Source organism: Dermochelys coriacea, chromosome 7 (assembly GCF_009764565.3).
Source record: "Dermochelys coriacea isolate rDerCor1 chromosome 7, rDerCor1.pri.v4, whole genome shotgun sequence".
NCBI lineage: Eukaryota > Metazoa > Chordata > Testudines > Dermochelyidae > Dermochelys > Dermochelys coriacea.
Genome location: NC_050074.1, coordinates 28,760,093 through 28,782,549, shown reverse-complemented (window position 1 = coordinate 28,782,549; position 22,457 = coordinate 28,760,093). Strand labels below are relative to the sequence as shown.

Sequence of the window (22,457 nt, the reverse complement as noted above, 5' to 3'; positions counted from 1 at the left end):
AACCAGCAAACACTATTGTCAGAATGCCGTTGATATAATTTGTGATGCGGGTATACAAAGCTAGGACCAAATTCTGCTTTTCAGCATTCTTGCATAATTTCCATTAAGGGCCAGACTGTAAAGTGCACATGTACTGATACATAGAGTGGAGGAACCTTCTCACCTTGTGCATACCCCTGACAAGAATGAAGAACTTTTCTTATCAGGTGCCCTGGGAGTCTTGCATTGCTCAAAAAGGTCAGTGAGGAGTCCAGAGCTTGCTGAGTGAAGTGGCTGCACCAGAAGAACAGGCTCAAATTAATATTTGAAAGGTTCAAGGAGGGTGCAGTCTGCACACCCACTGTGCATCCAGAAGCTCAAGATAGGATTGTGCCTCTCTGTGACACAATCTCACCTCAAGCAATCCCAGGGGCAGTATCACTCCACATTGTCCATTACTCAGGCCTCCCTTTTATCTGGTACAATCTAACCCGAAGTCTGTTAACTTTAATGGGGGCTTACAAGGGCAGAAAATGGCATCTATGATGAGGTAAAATGCTGTATATTGTGAGTTAAACTGGTTGAGTACTATTCTTTTCTGTATTAAATGGAGGGAAAACAGATATGAAAAGGAGAAAACAAAAAATTTATTTGAAAGTTATTTTAAACAAAAAGGGTGTCTAACATTCTAGAGAATGAAGGAAATATGTTTAAAAATTTAAAAATCCTTTTGAACTTTGGATCTCAGTAATGTTTCTAATGGTTGCACCAAAGAGGATGATCCTTGTCTTCATGTCAGGCTCAGACAAGCTTGCTTTAAAGCAAACATAGCTTTCAAATTAATGTAATGAGAAAATCTTGACAAAGGGCAGCTTTCTGCAATGCCAGATCTTCTTTATTGCATCTTGAATTAAAAGTGAAACATGAAGAGCACTGATAACAGAATCAAGAGGGAGTTTTGGTTAATGGATTGTTTTCCTCCTTCATCTTCTAACCCTAGTTCCACATTCTAGCCGGTTTGTTCTCCTTTCCCTTCTTCTCTGCTGGTGCCTCATTGTGTGATATTTTATATCAGAAATGAAAGAATAGTGTGGGCTCCCATCTGCTTCCTCCGCCCTGAAGTACACAGAAGCATGTGCTTAGCCTCAAACTTAGACCTCTGTGTAAATGTTGCATCCTGGTAGGATTGTTCAGTAGCTACTGTATATTGTGAATCTGTTTGTCCTCCTTTGAGTTATGCAGCAGTTAGTGGTGGGAATATGTTCACCTATTATTCTATACTTTCATTTCTTGTACTGACATGGACAGAAGTGGCGTGATGTTCATAACAATCTTTTGGTGTTTTCTGTTTGAGTAGGATGTTTTCCATTTGTTGTGCTTCAACAAATTAAAAGTACTTTATGTTCTATATTTCAATTATTCAATCAAGGTTTTAAAGGACAGAAAAATACAAAGTTATATCCTACTACATATTGTAAAATTAAAACAAACTAAAGGATAGCGATTCTCCTTCTCCTCTACCAAGGGCCTGCTTCTGGCAGGACAAGCTATCTCCATTGATAGTCAAGTCCCTGGACTGGAGCTCTGTTTATGGGATCTTCCTTTCTGCCTCTCCCCATTTTACTATCTTTTGCAGAGCAGATGATAATGAAAATTTCCCCAGAGGTTCTGATAACTCTTCTTCAGGCCTTAGGTAGAAAAAGTCTTCAACTTGAAATCACCTTCTATTTCTTCCCTGGCTGACTGAATGTCACCAGAAAACAGTTCGCTGCTTTGGTTAGGACTCTGAAAGAATTCATTGAACATGCCCAGTCTGTGCATCTCATATTGTTCTCAGAAGCCCAGCCGCTGTACATGGGGTATGAAAAGTCTCCTTGGGAGTAGACTGTGGTCCAGCAGTCACAGAGGCAAATTTGCATGACATCCATGAAGATAGTGTTCTTAGCTTCCTCATGTGAAACTATGGTCACAAGTACTGTCATTCTCCAATTTTCTGCAATTAGCATACTCCCTTTCTTGAGGCTGCTTAGCTATGTTTCTTCTTGAACCATAACAGTGGTTTTGTAACTTGGACTACTCGTTTACTATATCCTTTTCAGTTTAATTACTTTTAATTTTAGCAATACTGTGTTGTTGATTCTGCAAAGAGAACTATTCAGCAGTCTCCTGCTACTCAGGCTCTGTCCTGAGCTAGCTGCCCTGATTATCACTTTCATGATTTATGCCTTATTGTAGATTTTTATTTTACTTTTCCTTCCATGAGCCAGACTGCTAAAGTTTAACTTGTCCTTTTGGTAAGAGCTGCCCATTTCTCCCATTTTTTAAAATTGGTTTCTCTTAAACTGGCTTCAACAAGTGTGTGACAGATTTTTGCTAGGGTTCAACTTTAAATTTTTTTGTTTTAATTGTAATTTCAGCAAATAATTAGCATTTTTAAAGTTGCTTATTTTTTTAAAAGAATATTTCAATTGTATTCTTTTGCGTACTTTGGGTTGTAGATTTTGATCTTTTAGCTGCAGCAGCCTTGACGTTCCCCGATAATCTGAATCTTCCTACTCTTTGCTATTCAAGTAACTCTTTATATTCGTAATTAAAGCAAAATGACTTTTCCTTGAAGTTTTACTGCACTCTGTCCCAGGAATCACAAATGTCTCATAGGCCCCGAATCTGCAATGTGCTCAGCATGGACAGATGCTGAACCCTCACAGAGATTCGGGATGATAGATGCTTATTTTTGGCTGCGATAAATATTTTTCCACCTTTATATGAACATTTCCTAAATCTTATTACTGGCCACAGGAAGCAACAACATTGCAAGCAACATTTTCTGTTGTTTTTTCCTGAGAGCTTTGGCAAGGTACTGTAGGTATTCAGCTGTGCCATTTGGTCACCACTTCTGCTCCTAATGTCCTTCCTTCCTTGGTTACCAGGGTTAATTTTTGTTTTGAAAGCACTTTTCTGTTATAACTACAATGAGGCTGCTCGACATGTACATCTAAGATCTTTTTTGAGGCAGTCAACAACAAATTCTATGGTTTTTCGCAGTTCATCATGTCCTACCTGGCTCGCCAGATGTTAAGCCCTCAGACCAGGGTGTTATCTAATGATACACTTTATTAGCACCTCTGCAAATTCATTATGCAAAGCAATAATTTGTATAACTAAATTTATCAGGGACTACTCAGATATGCAAAGTTACTCATGTGTTTGTGGAATTGTCACTTTACAGAGACGGAGTGGAAAAATAGAGTCCTGGGATTTCATCCAGCTTTGTGCACACAAATAGGCTACATTTACTCTGAAAGAACGTTGCAGCATATGGTATTATTCATGTGTGCTACACATGCACTGTATTGGTTTCTTTCAGGGAGGCAGCGTGGTCTAATAATTAGGACAGAGACTTGAGAGTTAGGAAATGAGTTGTCTGCCTGGTTTCACCAACAACTGACTGAAAGAGACTTTGAGCTAGTTGATTTACTATTGTGCTTTGGTTTCCTCACTTAAAACTGAGATAATAATACACAGTGAAGTATTTTGAGCTCCTTGGATGAAAGGTGCAATAACAGTAAAATATATTATTTATATATTTAGTCACTACAAATGACTGTGATGTAGTTTTCACTTGTAAGAATTTAAATTGTGATTAGGGCTGTCAAGCGATTAAAAATATTAATTGTGATTAATCGCGCTATTAAACAAGAATAGAATGCCATTTACTTAAATATTTTTGGATGTTTTCCACATTTTCAAATATATTGATTTCAATTTCAACACAGAAAACAAAGTGCACAGTGTTCACTTTATATTTATTTTTTATTATAAATACTTGCACTGTAAAAATAAAAGAAATAGTATTTTCCAATTCACCTCATACAAGTACTGTAATGCTATCTCTTTATCATGAAAGTTGAACTTACAAATATAGAATTATGCACATAAAATAATTGCATTCAAAACTAAAACAATGTAAAACTTTAGAGTCTACAAGTCCACTCAGTCCTACTTCTTGTTCATCCAATCACTCAAACAAGTTTGTTTTGTTTACATGTGCAGGAGATAGTGCTGCCCACTTCTTGTCACTTCATGTCACCTGAAAGTGAGAACTGATCTTTGCATGGTACTGTTGTAGCAGGTGTTGCAAGAGATTTACGTGCCAGATGCAGTGAAGATTCATATGTCCCTTCATACTTCAACCACCATTCCATAAGACATGCATCCATGCTGATGGCAGGTTCTGCTCAGTAACGATCCAAAGCAGTTAGACCGATGCATGTTCATTTTCATCATCTGAGTCAGATGCCACCAGCAGAAGGTTGATTTTCTCTTTTTGTGGTTCGGATGCTGTAGATTCTGCATCGGGGTGTTGCTCTTTTAAGATTTCTGAAAGCATGCTCCACACCTTATCCTTCTCAGGTATTGGAAGTCACTTCAGATTCTTAAACCTTGGGTTGAATGCTGTAGCTATCTTTAGAAATCTGACATTGGTACCTTCTTCGCATTTTGTCAGATCTGTACTGACAGTGTTCTTAAAACAGACAACATGCTGGGTCATCATCCGAGACTGCTATAACATGAAGTATATGGCAGAATGTAGGTAAAACACAGAGCAGGAGACATACGACTCTCCCCCAAGGAGGTCAGTCACAAATTTAATTAACGCATTATTTTTTAGCAAGCGTCATCAACATGGAAGCATGTCCTCTGGAACAAAGCATGAAGGGGCATACGAATGTTCAGCATATCTGGAACGTAAATACTTGCAATGCCGGCTACAAAAGTGCCATGGGAACTCCTGTTCTCACTTTCAGGTGACATTGTAAATAAGAAGCGGGTAACATTATCTCCCCTAAATGTAAACAAAGTTGTTTGTCTTAGGATTGGCTGAACAAGAAGTAGAACTGAGAGGACTTGTAGGCTCTAAAGTTTTACATTGTTTTGTTTTTGACTGCAGTTTTGTAACCAAAAAAAGTCTACATTTATAAGTTGCACTTTTACATTAAAGAGATTGCACTGTCATACTTCTATGAGGTGAGTTGCAAAATACTATTTCTTTTGTTTATCATTTTTATAGTGCAAATATTTGTAATAAAAATAATATAAAGTGAGCACTGTACACTTTATATTCTGTGTTGTAATTGAAATCAATATATTTGAAAATGTAGAAAAACATCCAAAAATATTTAATACATTTAATTTGGTATTCTATTGTTTAACAATGTGATTAAAACTGCGATTAATCCCGATTAATTTTTTTGAGTTAATCACATAAGTTAACTGCGATTAATCAACAGCCCTAATTGTGATGTTTTATAGAGCAGAGTGGATGGACTTTCTTCTTCTTTATTTACTATTATAAAAGTGAAGAATTCATCTTTTAAATGTTTATGCCTAAATAAATAATTTTATGTAAACTCCAAGCAGTATTTGTTCCAACCTCTGTTTGAGATTAGCTGGAAGGCTTGAATTAACTCACCTTTGGGCCTCACATGATGAGAAAGAGAGAACAACCTAATGTGATTTGATGTGCTATCTGTTTTTTCCCATGCAGCTGGTAAAATCTTGTAGGAACTGATGGAAAGCAGGAAGCATTAGAAAAAAACTGCATTATTGAAACCATGTAATTTAATAAAGTACAAGTATAATGACACAAAAGAGCATTTATTTCCCTGCAGTTTGGGATTTAAGTATTATCAAGAGTTGTGATTCTTCTAACAGATGCTTACTAACCATTATCTAAAGAAAAGGCAATAAATTACATTTATAATTCAATAAAACTAAGGGCCATTGAAAATAACCAATTTCACTTGTGCAATAAAACTGTTCCCACAATAGTGGTATAAGAAGTTGAAATAGGTCACACACAGCCCTCCTTACATTGCTCAAGAACATTAGAAGGATTAATAATTTATAGATTATCTCCTAGAAACAATGATCTGGTGCAGACAGGTAATCCAATCTCCTGTATCCTTCTAACCTGCGATGCCATTTCATTTGGGGATTGTGCAAGTGTGGCAACTTTTCTAGGAAGACACTGTCTGCTTGCCAGTTTGAAACATGTAAATCGCTGGAATTTGCATCAAAAATATGACGGCTCTTATCTGAGGAACGTAAGTGGTGAATCAGACAAGTAAAAGTGTAAAATTTTCATCTGTGGCACCTAGGTTTCATTCAGAAATTGTATCCTTTTCACTATTGGTATGAACTATCAGTGAAAACAATACATGGTAAAAACAGCATTTTATCATTAATGCAAATCATAACTAGAGAGATATTATTTCTATTTTTTATTTTCTGTACATTTTGCATAAATATTTAGCGAAATATCAGTCTTTCTGACTGAATTTATCCAAAAATTCAGTACAATCTATTTTCGGATATCATCCTTCCAATGATGGCGTGTTAAAAGTGCAATAAAAACAAGCATGGAGCACTGTTTTTTATTGATATTACATATTTAATTTAAGAAACATATGGATACTACCTGTGTCTTTGCCTAGATTTTCACTTATTTTACACAATATCTAAATATAAGTGTGGATGATGTGGATACAGATGCTGTATATGTCAGAACCTCACTAATTTGACTATTGACAGGGATACCTATTGCAAATCCCCAATTTTTTGCAAATTAGCAAGGGAATTAAATACAGTACAAAAGCAAGGAGGCAGTATGACATTGTCCATTGTTCATTTAGTCTGACAAGTTGGGTATATTTTGTGAATATAATGATTTTATAAAAACAGTGATCTCTCAGAAACATGAGAGCTTACTGCAGCCTGTGCTATTAGACCTGTTGTTGAGAGATAGGGAGAGACTGCCCGTTTTCTTTTGTGGATAATAAATTTTGCAAATTAGCAAACTGAGGATTAGCTAGATTCTACTGTGTACAGGACTGAGAAAATATACCACAAATTATATAGTGGCAGCAGATAGTTTAAATTACACATGACAATTTTGAGATAATTATCTTGGTAGAAGATAATAGTGGAATAATTTCAGGTTTCTAATTTTATCAAAGATTTTATTATGCAGATATTAAATTGAACTTTTAGAGCATTATTGTTTGCTTACATTATTACTTTCTTGCAAAGATCTTCTTGTATTATGTAATGGTCCCTTAGCTATTTTTAATTTTCGTTGATATGTCTGTAGCCCTTTGGAATTTGAGCTCATCCTTTAAGTTTCAGAATTTGTGTTTGCATGCTTCTTAATTAAACTGAGATGCGGCAATTACTAAGTTGTAAGTGAGACATACTACTGGTAATAAATTTATCTAAGGGCACTGCAGCATGTGGCATTTCTTGCATTCCAGAGATGTCTGCCTTAAAAAATAAGCTAGTAAAGGTTGACTCTTTCAGGAAGTAATGTGAATTTTTAGTAGTTTATCTTGGTATAGTACAGTACCTATATATAGGATGCACCCCATTATGAGACTAAACTTCTAGAACTTTTCAGACATTCATAGCATGGATAGGAAGGAATGTAATGTAGAGAGGCATGATGATTCTTTGGTAGCTTTTTGTATTACTCAGAAACATCGAGTGTAGAAGGCACAGGAGTGGGAGTCAGGAAACCTGGGTTCTGTTCTGGGCACTGCCATTTTATGTGTTACTGACTAAGTTACTTCATCGCTCTGTGCTTCAGTTTCCCCACGTGTAAAATGAAGATAATGACACCCATCATTGTAAAGTCATTATGTGTAAAGCACTAAAGCATTAAAGTTCAAGGTATTATTATTAAGTCTAACCAGAGAATTGGCCTCTCATGATTTGGGATCTTTCCACTCGGCCACGGATGGTATTAGTGGTAAACTGCATGAGGGGTTGGTGGATTGAACATTATGCTGATCTAACAACAAAATTCCTTGTAGGATAGAGGCACCAGTTGCAGATGTGCCTATAGTCCTTAGGCTGCAAAAGTGACCAAGAAGCAGCTCTTCTGTAGCTCTAGTAAGGTAGATTCCACTACCACCCATTGATATAAAACATCTCCCATTCCTGTTCCAGTCTGCTTACTTGGGCTTGGCATAAAGACTAGGTTTGGGCTACTAACAAGAAGAGATAGATATAGATATAGGTAGATAGATAGATAGATAGATATTCAGAGACCAAAGACATAAAGCTAATTTAATCCTGGGTGTAACTCACTGTCAGCCTTCTCCAGTACTTACTTTGTCTCACAGAATCCAATGCCATAGCCACACAGGATACAGTGTCCCCTTATTGGGATAAATTCTGCCCCTAATAGTTACACCCAAAAGCACAATAAGCTTCCCACCACAATTGCCTAATTTGGGAAGTGCTTGCTGGAAAATAAGCTGGAAGGAAGGACGGACGACTTAAGGAGGATAGAGAAGGCATTACACTGGGAAAGGGGAAATTTCACACTTTGCCCTCAAATTAAGAACTATTACAACATAATAGAGTAGATATGTCAGGTGAGATCCTTATCCCTGCTGTGCCCCTTTTATGCCAAAATGGCGTAAAGTCACCCAAAAGCTCTGATTCCCCACAGGGGAGGATTCCTTTTGTGTAGGCACTGCAGAAAACAGCGTGTAGGTAGGTGTCTTGTGAGTATCCCCTTGCAAGTCCTGGTCTAAGGGTGTGCTTGGAACAGGGTGGGAGAGGTGTTTTAGTTTGTGTGTGTGTGTGTGGGTGGGTGGCGGGGTGAGATAGCACACAGTGCTGTGGAGATTCCAGGCATGATTGCAGCACATAGGAAAGCCATGGAAGCTGCTATAACTTAGATAGACCCCCAGGACTGTCTTTATGCTGGGGGCCTCTCCAGCCCCAGAGCAGCCCAGGATTGGAAGATGTGCAAAGGTGGCTTAAAGCCACCATAGCTCCCCTCCCCCAGGCTAAATTCTGTGCCATGCCTCTTAGATGCTTAGCACAGAATCTTACCTGTTGTTTTATGAGAGGTTTTTGTCTGCAGGTTGGATTATCTATATTCCTCTCAGAAATGAGTAGTCATTTTAATACCCTCTGTCTTTTCAGCTAATGTTCTTCTTTCAGGCAAGGACAAGTGAGTTGGGGAATCCCTTCAGCCTGTCACAACCATTCCTCAATGGGGACCTAATCCAAAGTCTATTTCTGTAACAACCTTCTGTGCTATCACTCATCTTGTCTTTGAGAATTCACAGCCTAGTAAATAAGTTTTCAGAATGGGAGTGAATAGATTTTTCTGATTTTTTTTTTAAATCACTTTGACCTATTTGTAAAACCTGTGTAAAACAAAACCTTTGACCTGTGTAAAACAAAATGGCAGTCAGCCAGTAAAATATTTTAAATTGTTTTATAGACCAGTAACTGTGAAAATCAACTTTATTTTAAAAATAAAAACTTGGTAAATGATTACTTCACACTTTGGGTGGTCTAATTGGTGTGTTTTGAAAAGAGAAGAAAACCAGCCAAGACACTGAGCTTTATAACCATCTACCACATGTACATAGTAACTTTTTCCAAGTAGTTTTTCATACTGAAATGACTGTACATGTGCACTTAGTGCACTGAAATGATGCACCCGAAGAGCTTGTACAGAGGTAATGCATTGCATCAGGTCAGTGGTTGGTGAGCTAATAAGAATTTGCTCAACTGACTGTAATAATCAGAAATGATTATTTAAAACTGCGTGAGTATCAATTTCCATGAGAGGCTGTAATGGGTCTTTCAAAGCCCTCATGATCAATAGGATGAATAAAGCTGATTTTCAAAATTTGTACACATATTTAAACTTTTATTTAATTGCATGGTGATAAGCTCTGATATTTCTGAAGTGCTTATATTTAATATATTTTTGAAAACTGCAGTGTAAATAATACACATATGGAAAAATAGCCCGAAGACCAAATCTTGGCTGTATCTCCCTCTCTGGCACGGTGCCTTTCAGAGCTGGATAGCTCAGCTGAGCGTCACAGCCATGGTGGTCGAAGCTTAGTGCTTACAGAGCTACCCAATTCCTCACCTGCCCATGAGTGCAATATAAGGTTGACAACAGCTGGGCATGGAGGCTGGTGATGGGTAGGCCCTGATTGTAAACTTTGCTTTCCCTATTCCGTGTGTGTGTGTGTATGCGTGCTTAGAGGTGTGGGGAGATTTCTCTGACTGATGGTCAGACAGACAAGGGGAACCTTCAAGGGCCCACATGCTACTATTCCAAAACAGAGCTGTCAGCCAGAGAGAAAATCAGTTCCCATAATACTGAAGGACACCCACACTGCCAGCCAGTCGGGAAAATTTTGCACTCAAAGGAGTTAGTCATCTTATTTTTGCAGCAGAGGTATTTAGCCCTTTTCCCTTGCACTGCAGGTGCACAATTCAGGAGAAACTAGAATCTTAAACTACGGATGGCTGCTAAGAATGAGGTGGTGGGGAAAGGAGGGAGGAGCTTATTTGCATGAACTCCTCACTTGTCTCGTGCTGGTTTTCCCTGAATATGCAAAGAACAACTACAGATCGCCTGTGTCCGCATACCACGCTGCGCTCTGCCATCCTCATGGTTGGTTGTCTCTGTGCAGACTATTCTAGTGCAGGAGGCTACTACACTACTTATGACCATGTACACAAAGCTCAGAATTTGACTTAAATTTGGCTATTGCAACCTGTGTTGTAATGTCAGATACATGTTTACTTCTTTTCTTTTATCCACTGTTAAAATAAGAAGATAACATCTTCCTTTCATAACATACAATGTAATGGTTTGACTTCGCAGTGTGTACTATCTCTATTATTATTGCACACTTATTTTAGACCTTTTAGTACCTTGGTGCAGAGTTAAGCGTGAAATTTCAGCTTTACAATTTATTTTTTGTTATTTGTGGGTGTTACATTATCTAAAGATTTAAAATATTAAGAACCAGATCCTGATCCACACTGAGGCGTGTTCCACTTTGGTGGTGGAAAGAGGCCTTAAATCTACACTGAAGAGGCAGCTGAAGATTTTTTTGGATTCTGCTGAAATCCTCAGCAGAGTAGAGATAGCACAGCTGATTCTATGCCACCCCTTTCTAGCTCTGATAACAAAGGCATTCTCAGAGCATGCTATATTCTGGCATTCTCCAGCTGGCATAACCAAGGGACCACTACAAACTGGTGCAATTTAAAGTAGTTCTAAATTGCCCTGTTCATTTGAGAACCAGAGGTGATATAAAGCTATGTATTTTCCCCCATCTTCTCAGCTACATTCAAAATCACCTGAGGATCAGGGCCTAAATATTTAGGACTCAATTTAGCTAGTGCTCCCTGCTTTAAATTCCAATTTAAGTCTCAGGGGCCTCCACATGTGGTGTTGTTGTAAACATTTTTTTGTCCATGGATTTTGCATAAAGTCCTGGCTCTCTCAAAGTCAATGGTCAATTGAGAGAGTATAATGTTGTAGTTCCTTGCACAGGCAAGGCTGTAGACACAGACAGATGCAATCAGTAAGAAGGGTGTTCCCTCCCCCGTCCCTTCACCCCTCGCATTTTTTGATATATTGTTGATGTCCCTTGAAACATTGCTGCAAAACAAATGCATTCCCACTAGTCAAAAGATTTTCACTGAAACTTTTTTCTGGTGACAATTGCTTTTTGGATTAACACATTTTTGGGGTGGGGGAAATCTGTTTTTGGCAGAAATGTTTGTTTTTTTCCACTAACACTTCCTCCTAATTTCCTCCCTAATTTTTTTCAGTTTTCAACCAAAACATGGTTTAAAACCAAGTGGTTTAAGTTTTCATTACCAAATTTTTTTTAAAAAAAGGTTTTTGATATTTTGATGAAAACCTGAAATATTTCAAAGAAAATTTTTGTTAAAAACATTCATTGAAATTTTTCATCAGGAAAAAAAGTCATTTCCTGTCGAGCTCTAAATCTCACCCAGTGCCTTACTCCCTAACTTTTTAATGACAGGTTTCAGAGTAGCAACCGTGTTAGTCTGTATTCATAAAAGGAAAAGGAGTACTTGTGGCACCTTAGAGACTAACCAATTTATTTGAGCATAAGCTTTCATGAGCTACAGCTCACTTTTTAATATGATTGTACCCATTGGTTAAACAAGATTGAAACAGGAGAGGGAGCTCTCAGTGCACCAGCTACGTATGAAGGGGAGCTGAGACACACCGCTACTGTCCCAAGCCAGGCTGAAGAGGGGGAGCTACACTCCTCTCCTTCCATTTACTTTAATTCTTGATAGCAACCCTGCCTCCACAAGAGAAACTGTGAGACTCAGTTTTAGGGAGGTGCTGAATGGATGAATAGAGTTTTCTTTTCATAGTGCTGTGGAGGATACAAAGTGCCCTGTTTTGATGTAGAAAGGGGCCCCATATGACTTTGTGTTCATACATTTTTTTCCACCAAATGCATCCGATGAAGTGAGCTGTAGCTCACGAAAGCTTATGCTCTAATAAATTTGTTAGTCTCTAAGGTGCCACAAGTACTCCTTTTCTTTATACATTTTTTTGTTGGATTCCCTATTATAAATAGTCTGGTTTTTTTATGGACTCACTTAATCAAAAATTCCAGCTGTAATGGGTGCTGGCCAAGTAGGCTGTGTAAACTTCTGAAACTTAACATTCCAGGAGCTGAAGTGTGATTCATGAGCCCTAATGTTCATAACATCACAGCCAGCCAGTGCTGAAAGGTTGCGGGGTAAACACTGCAGGAGAATGTTTAAGTTAAATTAAAAGAGCCCAGATAACTATTTTCATTTCATTTTTAGAAAATCATGAAAATATTTTTGTTAATATCAGGTATTGTAAATTTATTTTTGTTAGAGTAACCCTTCAACTTGGGGGCCTAATCTACCTAACAGTGTCAGTTAAATGCACACACGAGTGCAGAGTGCTCTCCATGGCTTGCTGGCAGCATGCCAGCTGCTGAGATGTTTGAAGGGCCATGTCATTTATATTTTATTTTAAGTGATCAAAGGCATATTGCCTAAAATCCCATACAAATGAAGACTAGTTATTAAAATATAGGTTTTACCATCTAAGGAAAAGTTGCAGATGGTTGGTAATCTGAGGGCATCAATTAATTATTTCAGCACATGTACAATGTTTTTTTAAAAAGACAATATTTTTCTTGCACTGCCACAGAAGGACCTGTTGAAACAAAGCAGACAGGATTAGAGACACTCTTTTAACTGGTTTCAGAGTAGCAGCCGTGTTAGTCTGTATTCGCAAAAAGAAAAGGAGTACTTGTGGCACCTTAGAGACTAACAAATTTATTAGAGCATAAGCTTTCGTGAGCTACAGCTCACTTCATCGGATGCATCCGATGAACTGAGCTGTAGCTCACGAAAGCTTATGCTCTAATAAATTTGTTAGTTTCTAAGGTGCCACAAGTACTCCTTTTCTTTTTACTCTTTTAACTATCCTCCACTCCCTACGATCTCTTCACAACCCAAAACAAATGCACAGAGTGGGGAGATAAAAGTTTCTGTAGTCTGTCTCTTTTAGAGTTGTGTGAAATATTCACAGCAAACAATTTATTTGAGGAATTTCTCTCTCTTTTTTTTTGGTTCGGAATTTTCTGCGTACAAGTGTGGATTTTTGCTAATTTGATTAATTCATTTGTAAACTGTTCATAATGAATAGTACTTCAGGTTTTTGCTAGTGATAATTCACTTTTTATGCTGTGTGATTGGTTATCTGAATCACAAGGTATTGTTTCTTGAATAGCTCATGAGAGAAGCAAGAGTTTTCAAGATGGATGCATGCATTTCTAGAGCAGAAGTCTTGCAAATATACATTTATAGAAGCATTAAGGCACTTTCTCTTTCTGAGAACCTGTTTATGAATAAAAATTCTCTTGTCATTGTTCTTGGAAAATGAATACAGGGTGCCATGAATACTATTAAAATGAATGGATGTTTGTGAATATTTTATAGGAATGAATGTTTTTGAATTCTTTATTTCCTTCTCTCCCTACCCTCCGCTCCTAGCATTAATTTTTTATGAAAAATGTTACCTGGTACAATTATTAAAAATACTATTTCCAATGGTATCCTGGACCAAAAAGGAGATTGAAACAGCAATATTTAGCTACAAAGTTATAAGAAGTAATGTAATAATAGACGTTATAAACAATAGCCAATATTAAAATGTAGAAGTCAGCTAGATTCCTTGATTCTTTGGGCTTCTGCAGAATGATAAAAAATATTTAGTGCTTTTGTACCTGTATTTTCATTCTGTTCTTAATGGGATTTTCTTTGTATTTGCACCCACAACTTTAGTAATACAAATAAATATGGACAAAATTTATAACATTTTGATGTCTAATGAAAATATTTTCAAAAGCATGAAGGGCAGTTAGGTACCTAACTGACATTTAAAGGCAGTGGGAGTGGGGCACCTAACTCCTATTTGTGGCTTTGGAAATCTCCCCCTAAAATAACTCACTGTACTGGCGCCTCTCTGTGCTTCCTTTGCATCACTTCATATAAATGGGCCAAAATTCTCCTTATGTCACTATGGAAGCTACTTTTTATTTATTGCTGAAAATTAATCCAGCTCAGAGCTGGATTAATTATGGCACATCTCCTTACTCATAGGTACCTAAGTTTAGGATGCACAGCTGTTTGGACATTCCTGGCTACGAATCCTTGCCCTCCACACACTCACGATGCATGTACGGTACATAGTCTTTTGGCTATGTACACTCATGTCCATCTGCATTCTGCCTACATGGAGGTGGGAACTTTTCATTAAGGTCTAAGTTCTAAGCAGTGATGGGATGTCTATTTTAGGGTTGGACATTCTGCAAAATATATGGATGCCTAGTCAATTTCCGACATACTATATATGTATCTGTCACTGAAAGAGACACCGATCTGTTAACTGGCTCATTTAATTTAATTTCCCAGAAAGAAAAATGCTGAATGGATTCAAAATGTAACCAGTTCATATACTCCTCAAACATTTGGATATGATGTAACAACAAAAACATGTTTAGGAGAAAGACAGTAATGAAAAAGTGACGCAAAACTAGGAGAATTCAGAAGGCCTGTTTGCAGACTTGTTCTTCACATTGATGAGCACTTACTCACATGAGTAGACCCACTGTCTTTGGAGCTCATTCATTCCCTTAACAGTGCACAGAGCCTTAATTTTGTTGTGCTCTTCTGTAAAATGGGGTAACAATATGTACCCATCTTTGGAATGTTCTGTAATGCATCATTTTTCACCTAAAGATCTCAGTTATTACATTTGTGCACTTTAGGCTGGGTAATAGCATGTTACTGTGTGGGAGGCTTACATTTCAGAGGCCTTAATTCTTTGGGTGGCTGGAGATTAGGCACATACTGGAAGGGATGTACTTGTTGCCAGGGAGGAGATCAATAATAGTCATCTGCTTTTGCAATGTTATAATACCTAGCATGTAAACCCAAGATGACAAAGCACTTTCCAAAGGTGGATACATTTTCTTTTAGTCTTCATTTTACAGGGTGTGGAAACTGAGGCACACCACTGATAAGAGGCTGGTCCACAGTGCAAAAAAATTGCTGTGTATCTTGGAGGAGACCCTCTATTTTGCTCTCCCAAAATTTTGCAGTCTCAGACTACTTAGAAATGCAAAACAACATTTCATTATACCCTATTATACCCTAATGAGACTATTTATGATAGTACAACTCAACTCCAATAAATGCTGGTGTCTGTGTAGAAGCAAAGGAGAGTATATATTGTAGAAATGCATGATAACCCTTTCATTGCTGCTCCCCTGTCACATCTGCTGGGCTGCTGTTACCCATTAATATGCCATTGGTTTCAGTAAAATGATCATGGAACACTCAGCAGCAATCAAGTGGATAGTACTAGCTTTCTGGAGAATATACTAAGATACTTAAAAAGGGTGAATTGGTGTGTATGCTGCACTGACTACTCTGAGCAAGGGGGACTTAATTCTGAGACACACTGAAGTCTATAGGGCTGCCTGAGTGTAACCGAGCAGAATTTGCTATGGATTATCTTTTAAAATGGAATCAACACCTTATATTGTCATCTTAACAGTTGATCACATCAGGTGCTGATGCTATTCCCCTTCCTTCCCCCATGCTATTAATCTGGTTTAGTAAAGTATAGAACATTTTATAAACAGAAAACCTGGTGATTATGGAGAGGCATATGTTAGAGCAGAATTTTGAAACTTGCCTGCTGAGTGTCTTATTTGCTCAAACCACCTTAGAGACTAAAAAGCCCAGCACTCTTCTTTCCTTTCTCCCATGGTAGATGCAGCTGTTAATTTAAAAAGAGAAATTAAGTGGAATAGACTGATAATTGTTCTGCCTCTTGAGGTTACCAAGAACTGCCTGCACCTGCACAAGCTCCCCTTGCTCTCGTTCCTTAAACAAATTACTTGTTTTTTATACATTGTTACGTTTCTGTTTAATGTTGTAAAAGGGGAAAACTAATGGTTTCTATGTTTGGGCCTGATCCTGCATTCCCAGAGCACCCAAATCTCCCATTACATTGTAGACTTGGGAGTTTTCAGTGCACAAGGGATACATGATCAAGCCTTCATAAGCACTACAGGAGCTGCTTTGTAGTACCATTTCTCTCATCATGCATTTAAGTAAGTATTCCTGACTATAAGGCATAGGTTTCATAAGCCAGTGTGTTCTTGGCTTTATAATTCAATGTTAATAATCAGTTCGGATGTTGGAATTTACCAAGTGTAGAAAAAAGTCTTAAGTTTTTCAGTCGCTTCTTTGCAGATAGTAAATGAAATAGGTTTTTGGCTTAAATTCTGTGAAGTGCTGAATGCCTCCACTCCCATTGATTACCTTGAAACCATGCAACCAGGGCTTCCTTTGCGAGGGGCTACTCTTGCAACCCCCCCCGTGAAGGGGCAGGCTACAACAGAGATGGGCAGTCTTTTTCATGGCTTCCCACAGAGCTTGAGAGTTGACAATGAACATTCCCCAACCTAACCCCAACTCATGCCCTTCTACCCCAGACCATTCCCTCATTAGCCATACACTCCTGATCCATGGAGAACTCATCATGGAGTCCCGGAACATGGGGGAAGAGTGCTGTGGAAGCAGTTGGCTTCTGCTTGTATGAGGGAGGCAAGAGATCTGTGTGTGGAGGGTTCCCTCTATGCACATGGACCCAAAGAACACTGTCCCAAAGTGACTTTAGACCTTAGTCCATCCCATGCTTTGCTATACATTGGGCTACCTACATTTGCCATCCTTGCCTGTCAACTGCCCTTCTCTCCAAATCTTCCCATTTCATGTTGAAGTGCTTGATGTTGTTCAGAACTGTTCATTTCCATGTTATTCATGGTCTTCCTCTCTTGCGTTTTCTGGCTTCCATTCAAGGGCAGTATTTGGTAAGTGTTCTTTTTCCATTCTCAGCACATGTCCCAGCCACTGATGTCTTCTTTTATAGATTATTTGTGAGAGGGTGCCCCAAAGTAAAGGAACAATTAAATGTTATATAGCATGTTATCTTACATAGCCTTATTGTAGTCCTGCTCCTGCAGCCTTTGTACAGGGAAAATTATTGAGTCAACAGGAATTTTGTCTGAATAGGAACTGAAGGCTCCTGTATCTAGGTATTGGATAATTTCACGAATGCCTGGAAGATCCATTATAAATGATTGATCATTGCAAATTAGCATGTAAACCAACAAACATGATAAAATCAAAGTACTTGGTTCTATAATTGTAGTTTAATTTTGATTATTTATGCTAGTACTTCTCTGAATAGCACGAAATATGCTGTAGTATGCAAAATTAATGAAATTTTAGTAATATGCAGCCTCACAATCAGCATAGCCACAATTAGCAAAGTTCCACTATGTATTCTTAATCATTATTACTTTGTGTTTAGCTCTTTGTCTTTTGTGGTTGAGTGTATAACACAGAGGTATTGTTGGGGGAAGTATTTAAGGGAAGGTGGTGGTGTCTGGAGTTTTGCTGTAATGTTTGGCTGTAAGATTGGAGTTTTGTTTGGCTGTAACATTGAACAATAGCAAAGCTGTAAAGTGTTCAGGAAGGAATTTCTTTACAATGTAGGCAGGCTAGCTCATGACAAACAAAAATAGATAAAGAAAACAAAAGTAAAAATACTATATATTGCTTTTTTGCTGTATAAGGGACAACATTTTTGTCATCAGTAGAAGGAGGGGGAGTTGCCTTGGGTTTTTTCTCAGTGACTGAAACTATGCCTGCTTATAGCACCAAACGTATAAACAGTAAAGTAGAAATATGATCTCCTTGTTGTTTGGAGGATTTTTGTTGCTGAAAGAATGCCAGGTCTTTCTGTGGTTCTTTCATCGGGCTTTCAGGGGTGGCTTAATGAAGTTATAGCAAAACTAAGGTGCAAAATGTTACCTAGTTCTTATTTCCTTTCTAAAATCTCTCCCTTCTGAAATAAGCTACTGTAGGGAGTTGTTTTGTTCTGTTATTTCTTTGTAATTAAAAACAGTCAAATACAATTAAACACAGAATTAAAATGAATTACATTATGAAATGGAAAGACATCAGTGTCTAAGGAGAATTCCCCACCCCCAGTTATTCAAGGCTCTTTGTCATGATCCCCAGTTAGCTAGCAGGGCAGCTACTATTACATATCTATCTATCTATCTATCTCTTAGGTACAGCTAATGCGGCCAGCTTTTGTTTCTGTGGCACCCTTTGGAATTCTGTTTCATCTAAGTTTGTTTATGTTAACTTGATATACACTTTGATGTGTTTTAACAGAATATACCAAGCTCATTATTTTTGCAAGAGAAGTTTCCATGGTTTCCTTATATTTGATGTCACATAAGACTTGTCTCTTGCTATGTGAGCTCTCTAACTCATTTTTTTTTCTGATGTTTTAGAAAATGCACCTATAACTTGTGTGATAAAGATTAATCAAAGCTGTCATTATTCATTGCATTCAGATTTGACTTTGACTTTGTTTTTCATTAGTCATTAATAATGACATTTGGATGTACCTTTTTACTTTTTTATTTTATGATGCGCACATGCTGTGTACGTATGATAAAGACTGGCAAAAGGCAGATTTTTTTTCTACATTGAACTGATTTTGGTACCTCTGAGTAGTTCAATGTTCAAAGTCTTCTTTTAGCTACCTCTACTGTATCTAATTCTTTGGGCCAGACCCTCCATCTGGCCAAGCCGTGCTTGGTGCAAGACCAGAATGTGGAGGCATCAAAGGTGGTTTTAAGCCATTTTTATACTCCCCCAATCCTGAGACTGGCATAAAGGAGGCTTAATCTTTTGTCTTGTTTCCTAAGGGGCAGTTCTGACAACTGGAGATGCTTATGGGGCAGATCTTCTCGCTTCATACTGCCAGAGCAGAGCCAAGTTTCTGGCCCTGTATTTTAAGTCCAGTATAGTTTTTCCTTACATTAGAGTTTCTCTGTTATAGACTTCTGTCTCCTGCAGCATTGTTCTTTCTGGTACTTCCTACACCTTACTTTTTATTTATATTTCATCTTAATTACCAGCTGTTATATCACTCTTACAGTTTAACACTGAACCCCAGATGAGGAACTTTGTTGAGGCTGCTTAATGTAAGTTGCTGTAACAGAAAAATTGCAGTGATATTCTGAAAAGTTTCTCATCCTAATCATCTGTTGGGGGCATCAGCTTCTTTTTCACCCTGAATCACATTCCTTAATTTCCTTCTTTTAGCACTGCTGTGGTAACCAGTAATTGGCAATTGGCTCAGTACTGCATTCTAGGTGAAATTCATCACTTCTCTTCCCTTGATACACAGCCTGCCTAAATAGACTTTGTGTAGGGAACTAACTAACAGAGGACTAGGGTCAGAATCCACCCTATCAGCCCTGGGACAGGCTGTGCAGCTGCTGCATATCCCCTTCCCAGCCCTCCCTGATCATTACTCTGGCCTAGGGGCTAGAGAAGCTGCTGTTGGCTTCCAAAAACCGTAAGTGGGGTTTCTCGGCCACCAGATCCATGTAAGTGTAGATTTAGTGGCCTCTCTTCCAGTCTACCCCCAATACTCTGCACAACGCACACCTCCTGGGCTTGGGTGGAAGTCTCCCCTGCATATTTGCTCCAGCCTCACCCTGTGCAGGGGTACCGCAGCATGGAGGACCTTGCATAGGTCCAGTACTAATACATTAATTTCATCTTCTTTGTACACCCAGAACTCTTTGTAAAGGGTGTTTTGGCTACTCAAGGAACACAAATGAGGCCTGATAATAGGTAATACCTTGATGTGCGAGTGAGAGAGATGGAGAAGTTATATGTTTGAGTTAAAAGCAGGTGTTAGTGTTCATCATGTTTAGTGAAGAAAATATTTGCAAGAAAAACAGTATTTGTTCATTGCATTTCAGGAGTGACATTGTGATTCCCTTTTCTGTACATTAAAACATCACTTTATAAATATGTTCTGTGCTTCAACTTTAACACCTTTACTGTATACATTTCTGTTAAATTGTTCCAGGCATTAATCTGGTAGCAGCTGTTTCTAGTCTGTCACTAACAAAGGATGTGTTCTATGAGTAATACATAAGAATGGTCATATTTCTAGAAATTGAGATAGCTTTAGGTAGTAATTGTGGAATCTTATCAGCTTTAAGAAATATTAAATTTAGGGTTGGTCAAAAACTTTTGTACTCAACATTTTTGGTTGGAAAAATCTGTTTTGTTGAACTTGAAATGTTCTGCAAGAACCTGTCAATTTCAGTGATATTTTTGACAGACAAATTTTGAAACAATTCAAAATGGAGTATTTAATTTCAACGCTCATTTTGTTTAAACTTTGTGTTTTGTTCAATCTTTTTTTATAAAGTTTTGTATGATAGGGTGTCTACCCTACACAAGGCCTGACCAGGTGAAATAGGCCAATTAACCTTATAGGCTGCAGCTGGTGGACAACCAGGGACTGATGAGAGCTAATGGCTGATTGTTCCAGGCATTAATCTGGTAGCCAGTGTGGGGAGGAGCTGGGATAGGTTTATAAAGAGAGAAAGTTGGTGGTAGAAGAGAGTCTGCAGGGAATAGCTCTGCAGTCACTACCTAGAGAGGAGGTGAGTTGGTTAGGTAGAAGGTAGAGTTCTAAGTGGAAAGAAAGCCCTAGGATCCTGCCTTAGGCTATGGATTCTGGCAAGAAGCTGAGAGGGGTGAAGTAGCCACAGGAATAGAGGAAGTTTCAGTGGTAAATCCAGTAGGTAAATCCAGAGACAGTAAAGGAGAGAGATAGAAAAGAGCCCAGAGAAACAGCAACAGGGTCAGAGCTTGAAAGACCATATTGCTGGGCACAAGGTACCTGGGCTAGAGCCTGGAGTAGTGGGTGGGCTTGGGTTCCCCTACCAGTCACTGAGAAAGTAGCACAGCCTTGGAAGTGGATCAGAAGATAGCTTGAGACTGTAGATAGACTGTTTGTCCAGTGGGACTTTGAAACCCCAGAAGGGGAGGACTATAGTGACCTGGTCAAAGGGCCAAGTCACAAAGAAAGAGCCCCCTGAATCCAGAGAGAGAGAGACTATGGGGCAAGCAACTGAAGGAGGAGGTGCCAGATTGGACAAGACTAATCGCCGCTGTGATGGGGTTTGTCTTACCATTGCAGCACCTCCTGCTGGCTGTACTGGGAATTAGGTTAGTCCATCCCTGCACCCTTGTCTGGTGATGTCTCGCTGCCGTCACTTATGCTCCAAGATGCGTGTCGTCCCAAAAGATACAGCGTCCTCTTCAGGACACAGCCCTCTGGCTGTGTCACACCCTGTTCTCCCCTCCCCTCCCCTCCCTCCTTCTGGGTGAACGGCAGTCCACTGTTCAGACACTTCCTCTATGGCGAGGGGTAGAGTGGTGGTGGGGAACCTGGGCCCACCCACTACTCCAGGTCCCGGCCCAGGGACCCTGTAGATGGCAGCCACGTGCTGTATCCCCTCCAACCCAGCAGTCTACTTCCCTGGGCCACTTCCCCACAGCTCAGCATCACCTTCACCCTTGTCTTAGGGAGTCTGCTGGGAGCTCACTCTCGCTCCCCTGATCCTGCCCAGCAATGTTCTGTTCAAGGTGCTAACTGCTCTCTGCTTGCAAGGCAGCCAGTCTTTCTCAAGCTCCAGGGAGTGACTGACCTTCTCTACACTGCAGCTCTTCTTATATGGGCCTGCCTGGCTCTGATTTGCTGCTGCTCATAGCACTCTCCAATTGGCTGTCTCCTGCACAGCCTCCCTAGGGTCCTCTTCCATTGGCTGTCTGTTGCGCAGCCTCCTTAGGGTTCTATTAACTCTTTACGGGCTAGTGTGGGGCAGATGCCGCATCACACCCAGATATAGCTACAAGGAGGCACCCCAGTGATGAGTGAGTCCCCATTACCTTTTGACATTATCAAAACAAAACATTTCATTATGGCTGTTTTGATGCTTCCAAATTGAATTTTCAGTCTGCAATGTATCATTTCATCTGGACTTGCATCAAAAACAAATTTGGAATTTCCTGCGGGATGGAAATTCCATTTTCTGATCTGCTCTAATTAAAATATTTTTCTCCCCCCCTATAGTGCTCTAAAG

At 38.9% G+C, this 22,457-nt stretch overlaps 1 long non-coding RNA gene across 1 annotated transcript; it reads right to left on the bottom strand.

The window, feature by feature from the left end:
• Positions 1–14,792: 14,792 nt before the first annotated feature.
• Positions 14,793–22,019, bottom strand: LOC119859274. The gene is made up of 3 exons (XR_005294169.2): positions 21,504–22,019; positions 17,142–17,341; positions 14,793–16,192 (listed from the first exon to the last, which is right to left on the bottom strand). It is a non-coding gene; the product is annotated as an uncharacterized LOC119859274 (long non-coding RNA).
• Between the last annotated feature and the right edge of the window lie 438 nt (positions 22,020–22,457).